Source organism: Seriola aureovittata, chromosome 5, assembly GCF_021018895.1.
Source record: "Seriola aureovittata isolate HTS-2021-v1 ecotype China chromosome 5, ASM2101889v1, whole genome shotgun sequence".
NCBI classification, from domain to species: domain Eukaryota; kingdom Metazoa; phylum Chordata; class Actinopteri; order Carangiformes; family Carangidae; genus Seriola; species Seriola aureovittata.
This window is the reverse complement of record NC_079368.1, coordinates 21,117,447-21,126,073: the sequence shown is the minus strand read 5'-3', so window position 1 is coordinate 21,126,073 and position 8,627 is coordinate 21,117,447. Positions and strand designations below refer to the sequence as shown.

Sequence of the window (8,627 nt, the reverse complement as noted above, 5' to 3'; positions counted from 1 at the left end):
TTAATATACAATGATGGTTTTTTTGACGTTTTATGCCATACTATACTATGACGTTTTTTGGCATTTTTCTGCCATACTATAGTTTGATGTTTTTTGGCATTTTTATGCCTTACTGTACTATGTTATTTGATGCCCGACAATACTATGACGTCTTTATGACCTTTCATGCCATATCATACGTAGATGTTTTTCAGCATTTTTATGCCTATTTATATTATTTCGTCTCATGCCTTGCCATACTACAATATTCTTATTACCTTTTATGCCTTGATATGCTATGATGTTTTTTTAACCTTTTATACCATACTATACTATGACGCTTTTTGGCATTTTTATGCCTAATTATATTATTTCGTCTCATGCCTTGCCATACTACGATATTCTTATGACCTTTTATGCCTTAATACGCTATGATGTTTTTTTAACCTTTTATACCGTACTATACTATGACGTTTTTTGGCATTTTTCTGCCATACTATATTTTGACGTTTTTTGGCATTTTTATTCCTTACTATACTATGATGTTTTTTGACCTTTTATGCCTTACTATACTTTTTTGTCCGGCAAATTTAGGAGCATAACCAAGATGGGAGGTCCACACAGCAACCACTCGAAGAAACCACATTTATTAAAGATAATTCAATTTAATATAAGAAAAGTAGAAAATGTGAAGTCAGTAGTGTAATGTAGGTGTTGGGTGCTAGGATAATGAAAGCCAACTTAAAATACACGTACAAGAACTGAAGCCTTAACAAAAGACAATATACAACCAAGCAAAATCAAGTTGGGTTCCTGAAAGGCACCAGCGTTTCAGGAGAGCTGAGATAGAGAGGCCATCTTGAATGATGTTTTTTTGACGTTTTATGCCATAATATACTATGACGTTTTTTGGCATTTTTACACCATACTATACTTTGACATTTTTTGGCATTTTATGTCTTAATATACTATGACCTTTTTGGCATTTTTTTGCCTAATTATGTTATTTTGTCTCATTGCCTGCCAGGTTATGATGTTCATTTTTTGGCATTTTTCTGCCGTAGTACATTGACTTTTTTGGGAATTTTTATGCCTTACTATACTATATTTTTTGATGCCTGACCATACTATGACGTCTTTATGACCTTTTATGCCATAATATGTTGTTTTTTTGTGCAATATGCCATTTTTTGTCACAATATCCTGTGTCGGTTTTTGACATATTCATGCCTTACTATACTATGACTTGAAATGTGTATGCCTCACTATACTACGATGTTTGGTGACGTTTTACACTTTAAGCTACCTTGATTATGGCAAGGGGGGGGGAGAGAGGGGGAGAGAAGGGGGAAGGAGAAAAATGAACAGAAATTGAGAGAAATTAAGTGAACTGATCATTAGTGTCTCTGCTGCCCATTACAAATTATTGGACACAGTTTACGCTCCATTAGTTTGAGAAATATGACCAAACATGACACTTAACTTGAGTATTGCATAGGAAGCTGCAGATCCAAAGGTCCCCGGTTCGGTTCCTGACTGGAACATGTTGCTACCCAAAATTACCAAGCATTGTAAATCTATCAAATATCACTTAAGCGATACAAATTGAATGGGGACTTCTTGTGAATACCATACAGCCAAATAGCAGTTCATTGTGTTGTTTAGTGTTTACATAATGTCAAAATTTTATTATTAATAATGAAATAATAATAAACTTTATATAGCAATGTAAGAAATATTTGTAAAAATCACCACACCTAGACAAATACATTTGCATTTACTTTTGGCTAGAATATATTTGATATTTTTACATTTCTGACCAATGAATACAATAAGTATTGAAAGTACTGCAACAATGTAATTCATTATATGCTCGTGTTTGAATAAGTGAAAGATACTTCTGTAGAAATATAGCAAATTACAAATTTCACACCTTAATTCTCCCTCTCATACACACACACCTATAATTATAGCACACATACTAAGAAATAATTGAAGTGTAATAAAATGAATAAAATATGAACTAAAAATAGAAGATAAATAAGGCTAGGAAACTATTAGAATAAGACTAAAATATAACAAGACTTTTTTTTTTCTTTTAAAACTACTTACATTATGTACACAGAGACAGAATGTCACAAATCAATTTTTTTCAATTTTTTTTCCGCATCTCCTTCATCCACTGATCAACTGGCATGTTGGCTTTTTGGGGACAGTATATGTGTCCATAATACTGACTGTGACCAGTTTCCTTATTGGGGGGGCTGGTGGCACTGACTACATTTATTTTTTTCAACTGTCCGGGTGTAAGCCCTGCGGGCAGGTGGTGGGGAGGGAAGCAGGCCAGAATGAGCGATCTGTTGGGCTCCAGGTACTTGTGGGGTTAGAAATATAAATGGAGCGATGACAGGGCTGGGGTTGGTGACAACAGGAAATGTGGCAGATGTAGGTGGAGGTGCCGGCTGAGGGAACAACTGCCTCTGCAGACTTCCTCTTGACCACTGCTTGTCCTACTGTACTGTGGGGCAAGTGGTACTGATGCTGGGGGCCAGGGCGTGGGGATGCAGCTGCGGGGCGCAACTGTACAGGTGGGAGAGGCGCAGAAGCAACTGTTTGACCCCTTGAAGCAGAATACTACTGCCCTGCCTCTTCAGTCTCTTGTTGTTCCATTGAACCAGTGTTGTTTGACTGATCTCAAACAACTGCAGAGTAGTGCTCTCTGCATTACCCAGGACCAGCTGCCGGATTTTCCTGTAGTCCGTGACGATCAGAGTCCATCTTGTCAGTGCGTAAATGCCCTGTTTTTTGGGGCTCTTGTGAATGTTACACAGCTCGACACGGATGGACTCTACCAGTCGACTACAGCCTGGCCACTGGGCTGGGGATCCTGAAGATGCCAAGGAACAACGTGTTATGCTTTCCACACCTGGTGTAAATTCAGGTCTCTTTTTGGCACACCTGAAGCGTCCTGTGGTAAGGCGGACCTGGTGCCGCGCAGCATACACCGCTCGCTGCTGGTCATATTGCAGAGGGTTCTGCCACAGGGCTTTAATTGTACTGGCCTGTTGGTTGCTGAGTCTTTGGCCAGTTTCACTCCTCAGCCCCACCAAGTACTCTGCCAGGCTGTCCACTCAGTCCATCCCTGGGATACTGCACTCATCAACAGCCTGGAAAATATAAGAGTACATCAAAATCAAGATCACAGACAGAAAAGTAACACATCTGTCACAGTCTAACTTGTCATGAAATGACTTACCAGCTGTTGCTCAGGTTCTGCTGGGGTCATGGCAGGTTCCCCAGAGGGACCAGCAGTTTGAGTGGTGAGAGTAGCTGGCAGGATGGTGATGTAGGGAGGGGCAGAGACTGTGCTGGGGATGACAGCTCTTGGGCCAGAGGATGTGGTGTCGCGCTCATACAAAATCTGTTAAATGTAATAAAATAAACATCAAAATAATATGACGACAAGCAAAACAAGAACACCATTGACACTTTTTTGATGCAACATTTCACAAAAAGACTTACAGGCTGTTGCTCAGGTGCGGCTGCGGTGATGGTTTGTGACCCAGCAGTAGCTGTAGCAGCAGAGAAAGTGGTTGTGAGGGTGGTGGGGAGAGGAGAGACAGAGGCTGAGCTGGTGGTTGAGGACTTCTTGGTCAGCAAATTGAAAGCCTGAAACAAACAATACAATTGAAATAAAAATTCACACTATACCACAAGTAAAACAGATGATATGTCACATAATAAAACACTTACCAGCTGTTGTTGAGGTGGGGCAAGCGTGATGGGTGGTGAAGAAAAGGGACAAGCAGTTGCAGCGGGCGTGGTAGCTGGAAGGCCGGTGGTAGTTGGGAGGACAGGTGCAGAGCCGGTAGGGAGGGCCGATGGGCCAGAGTGACTATCATGCACATCTGTAAAATTTAATACTCTTTTAAAAACGAATTCTTATAAAACTGCATTTAACTAGAGTTTTATCATTGCCTTTCATCTACATTTCTATTTCTTGATGGCGTTATGTAGTTTTTCTATGTATTTCTGTGAAGCACTTTGTTAACTTGTTTATGAAAAGTGCTATACAAATAGTTTAATATTATCATACAATAAAATCAAAAATCATATGCAAATACAGATATAGTACAATAAAAACATTAGAAGAATTATTACCAGTTGTTGCTCAGGTGATGCTGGAGCAATAGCAGATGCAGGACCAGCAGAGGCCTGAAGAGAGATGGGAGTTGGCCTGTGGGCTGAGCTGGTGGTGACAGATGAAGGTTCAGAGGACAGGTCCAGTACTTCAACGGTTGGGTCTAAACCAGTATCTTCAAAGCCCTCATCTTCCAGCTCCTCCTCGGTGCATCCTCCAGCATCTGATCAGTCTCCTCTGAGTCAGGATGTACATCCTGCAAGGCCTTTCCAGTCTGACGGAATAGGTAATCTATACGTATATCCCCTGGGACAGACAAGACAATAATAGAGAGGAAAATAAGCTTTCGGAAAATTAATAAAAAAGATTATTCTATTTAATGGATATAACAAATAGCTTCATCATGATTGAAAGCTAAAACTAACCAGTGTAAACAGCAGGTGGCTGAAAAGAGGGGACAAGCTCCCTTCCAAGCACCCTGACACTGTGTGCGTTCACGCAGTGAACAAGGTCTCCTGAGTAGCTGAGCAGGGAGGGAGGGTTGACTGCCAGGGATGCAGCTTCACCATCCTGGTTCCATCTATTGAGTCCTTCCAGGAGGTACAGCTGGAAATTCAAGCTGTTGGCACTTGTTCCTTAAAGTAGTACAAATGAGAGCACAACTACATGTTATTTTGTTGTTTTTGTCATTTGAAAACATTAATTGTGTCACTGTTTCCAGGATACTGGTAATGATAACAATAAAATAAAATGTTGAACTGTAAATATTTAATCTGGCTGATGAATAATGATTCATACTGACCTGGAATGAACCTGTTCACATATAAGTGAAAAGACTCAAGAGATGTGGAACCTCTGGCACACCTGTAGTTCGGTAGGACAATGCCTGCCTTGGTGGTAGTCCCAGTCTCTCTGTAGAGGAGCACACCTGGTTCGTCCTGAATGCACTTAACATGCCTCTGCTGGACTTGCCAGATGTGCTGCATCCTCTCCTTGTCCAAAATAGGGACACCAAGAAAATCTCTGCCCTTGACCCCGATCAACTCGTTAAGAAGCTGTGCAATCATGACAATGGTCTGCTGCTCTCCTCTTGTCTGCCTTCTACAGTGCAGGGCCAGTTCCTCCTTGATGATCTGCGGGTCAACTAGATTTTCAGTGATGCCAGGGACACCTTCCTGTCACAGCTGCTCTCACTTGGCTTGCTGCAGCAAGGCAAGATCTCCTCTGTCCCACTCAAAAATACAGCTGGACAGTTTGGCCATAAAGACAGGGTACAGAGGATATGCATCCTTTGTACATCCAGATGCCAGTCGCCGCATGAAGTGGTAGATGTCAAGCTTGACAACCAGGTCTAGCCATCTGTCATGTGCAGGGATAATACCTCAAGGTGTTGATGTAATGGTGTTGATTGATGAGGCCAGATGCAGAAGAAAAGGCAGGTGCTGGTCCATCATTGGTGATTAGACTGGACTTCTGGTCCTGATACAGACAAACATGCGAAAGGACAATTTCTTCAGTCATCAGTTACAACCGCTAGTAACCGCTAAAACGTCTGTCGATAACGTCAATATCACCAGCTGAAATGTTTGTCGGTACGGTTTGTCAGTCGTTGCATTGATTATACTTTTAGCTAAAGAGCCAACCTTGATGCTACTCACCTGGCTAACAGGAAAGTTGCGAGCTCAGCATCAAACCGCATCTCTTTACTCTCAGGAGCCGTCTCCAGCGGTGGAAAGCCACACCGAGATTTACTCGTGTTGCTTCTTTTCTTTGCTGTTAAACGTGGTTTCTTGTCGGGAGCGGTCCTGCGGGATACAGATGGATATTACCTTTTAGGAGGTTCAGCCATTCCTGCGTTTCTGTGATGCTAACTTCAAGCTCTGCCGGAAGTTGTTCTTCGTGGGACTGAGGGCAGACTTGACGCGCCACTGACTCACACAGCCTCTAGTGTCACAAAGTGGTTGTACAATACAGGAAAGGTCAGTGCTGGCTGGTGAGCATGCTCATTTCAGTAGATAACTGAAAAAGAACAGATGGAGGTCTTGATCATCACATCGTCACTGTGGCTGCTTCACACACTGTTGATAGTGTTAATTCATTTTTTTTAACTTTTTAAACTAATGTTCTGGCCAGATCTTATAGTGCACCTTTACAGCACAACCACCACAGATGACATTTAAAAGTAAAGCTACATGTTCTTTGCCCACATTGCAAACTAACTTAGTTTTGACACTTAAGTTAAAACAAAGACATTGAGCTTAACTAGACTGATATTGACACATTTGATGCATACAAAACATTTTGATTTGCTTTGACAGTATATAAATCTATGCTTGGAATATAAAATACAATCATCCTTTTCCCTTATACTTTGATACTACTACATTCAATTTGTGATGTACAAGCATTTGTATTTTGCCCATTTTGCATTCAGGCCAGTAGATGTGGCACTATTCACATGAAGCATCAAGATATAAACCCTTTGTAGAACCACTTTGCTGAGAAAGGAAAACCTCAGACACTGTGGGACTTACATCCGGTATCAGACAGTTGATTTCTGCAAGAAAGGAGATAAAACAGCCCGGGAAATTTTACTTACAGAGTATTTCACTTACTGGTTGCCCACAGAGCCAGGTTTCAGTTCACAGCGTCCGCATATAAAAGTAGTCATGGCACAACGTCTTCCCAGTCTTTAGGTTATGATCCAGCCAGGGGAAAAGAGAAGCAATATAAAACCAGGTGAGGACTCCTGTGTATGAATTTACAGTATTAAATGACAAACCCCCACAAGATAATGTTCTAGTATACGTTGTGTATTGTACTCAATACGATACCAGCGATAAGAGGAGACAGAAAATAAGTTTATGAGATAAACCTGAATGTTTTGCTGCATGCAGGAAAGTTCTATCAGCGACTGACTTTTTCTAATAACATGAGAGTGTGATAAGTTAAACTATAATTATCCTTGTCCTGCAAATGTTTACATGTTTGGGACCAGGTACGGTTAGCATAACAAACACTAAGTTACCCGCTAGCTAGCTAGGTTAGCAAAGTGTTAACTGTCTCCTGTTCTCCAGTCAAAGCACGTAGGGAAAAAACGAACTAGTTTTTTTTTACTAGCATCATACACATTAAAACTGTAGGACGTTCAGGAAATAAACATTTACTTACCGAAAAAAGCTGTATATCATCATCTCTCCAGTTTGTTAGTGACGAAGAATGAGCCTTAATTACTGTGAACCGAAAACTCATTCAAACTAAATAACTAACAGCAAAACTGTCAGTGCTAAATTATTCTTCCACGGACAAATATTGAGAAAAATAATATTCAACACAACTGATTCAATACGAAACGCTCACGACCCAAGCTCTCCTCCGGTGACTGATCCTCCGGTGATCGACCTCCCGGCCTGCCGCGTCATCTGATCAATCATTGCAGACCAGGTATATCAATCAAACAGCCACGCCCCCAAAAATACCTGTTTTTAAGGCCTAACATTTAATTAATTTGGTGATTATTTTCAGATGGACCACCAGAACACTGAACAAGAAGTGTGAATTTAGCCCATCACACAGTAATGAGTTCCGGAAAAAATTCATCGACTGAGTATTTCATGAGAGAAGTTGGTGTTTTTATAATGAGTGTGTATTGGAACAGAGAATCGAGACAAAGAATGTCACAAATCTATTTTTTATCTGCCCTTTTCTTCCGCATCTTCTCCATCCACTGATCAACTGGCATGTTGGCTTTTTGGGGACAGTATATGTGTCCATAATACTGACTGTGACCAGTTTCCTTATTGCGGGGCTGGTGGCACTGACTACATTTATTCTTTCTCAAATTTTATATTCAACTCTTACATATATAGGCTATACTTTAATTACATACATGATCTTACTTCATATTTTCATATATGGAAATTCAACACATGTACATATATTAAATTTGTGTTTGGCTATTCCTGAATGTAAACTCAGACCTTATATGTTAGTTCTGTTTACGGCATTAAAAAGCCAGTCTATGCCCATGGATTTTTCTCTCATAAGTGTTTGATGACCACACTAGAAAACAGTGACATTGCACTGAGCTAAAGTTGGTTACTCTACAGGACACTCAGTATGTGAGCCACCGAGGTTGAGATAATGACCATAAAGCACAAGTCACTTTTTGGCCTTTAACATTTTGACAGATTACCACCCAGTTCTGCAGGTCGAGATAACTTTAATCAAATCTTGTGCGGTCAATTTCAGCCACCAAGGTCCAACATAATTTTTTTCTTTTGGATCAACAAAGTTAATTGAAATCATGTTGTTCATTATAGATCATTTGGTTTGGACAAAGTTGGTCCCCGCACACAGAAAGAGGACGTTTGCTGCATCTCTGCAAGGCTTTCTCCAATCATGATCAAAATTATTCAGTGTGCAGATGAGTCCGCATTGTATCTGTGTACAATATACTCTACTTGATGAGCTTTTGCATGGCCCCTGATATATTTCAATTTGCACA

At 40.5% G+C, this 8,627-nt stretch overlaps 2 long non-coding RNA genes across 4 annotated transcripts; both read right to left on the bottom strand.

Moving 5' to 3' along the window:
• Positions 1 to 668: 668 nt before the first annotated feature.
• On the bottom strand, positions 669 to 4,415 carry LOC130169818 (uncharacterized). Its single transcript, XR_008827890.1, has 5 exons — positions 4,141 to 4,415; positions 3,733 to 3,887; positions 3,502 to 3,648; positions 3,236 to 3,400; positions 669 to 3,146 (listed from the first exon to the last, which is right to left on the bottom strand). It is a non-coding gene; the product is annotated as an uncharacterized LOC130169818 (long non-coding RNA).
• A 135-nt stretch (positions 4,416 to 4,550) lies between these two features.
• LOC130169947 (uncharacterized) lies at positions 4,551 to 7,529 on the bottom strand. Of its 3 annotated transcripts, none has more exons than XR_008827917.1 (5): positions 7,292 to 7,529; positions 6,720 to 6,869; positions 5,779 to 5,925; positions 4,923 to 5,599; positions 4,551 to 4,755 (listed from the first exon to the last, which is right to left on the bottom strand). It is a non-coding gene; the product is annotated as an uncharacterized LOC130169947 (long non-coding RNA). The 3 variants fall into 3 exon arrangements; XR_008827918.1 differs by having other exon boundaries at positions 6,720 to 6,810; XR_008827919.1 differs by having other exon boundaries at positions 6,736 to 6,810.
• Between the last annotated feature and the right edge of the window lie 1,098 nt (positions 7,530 to 8,627).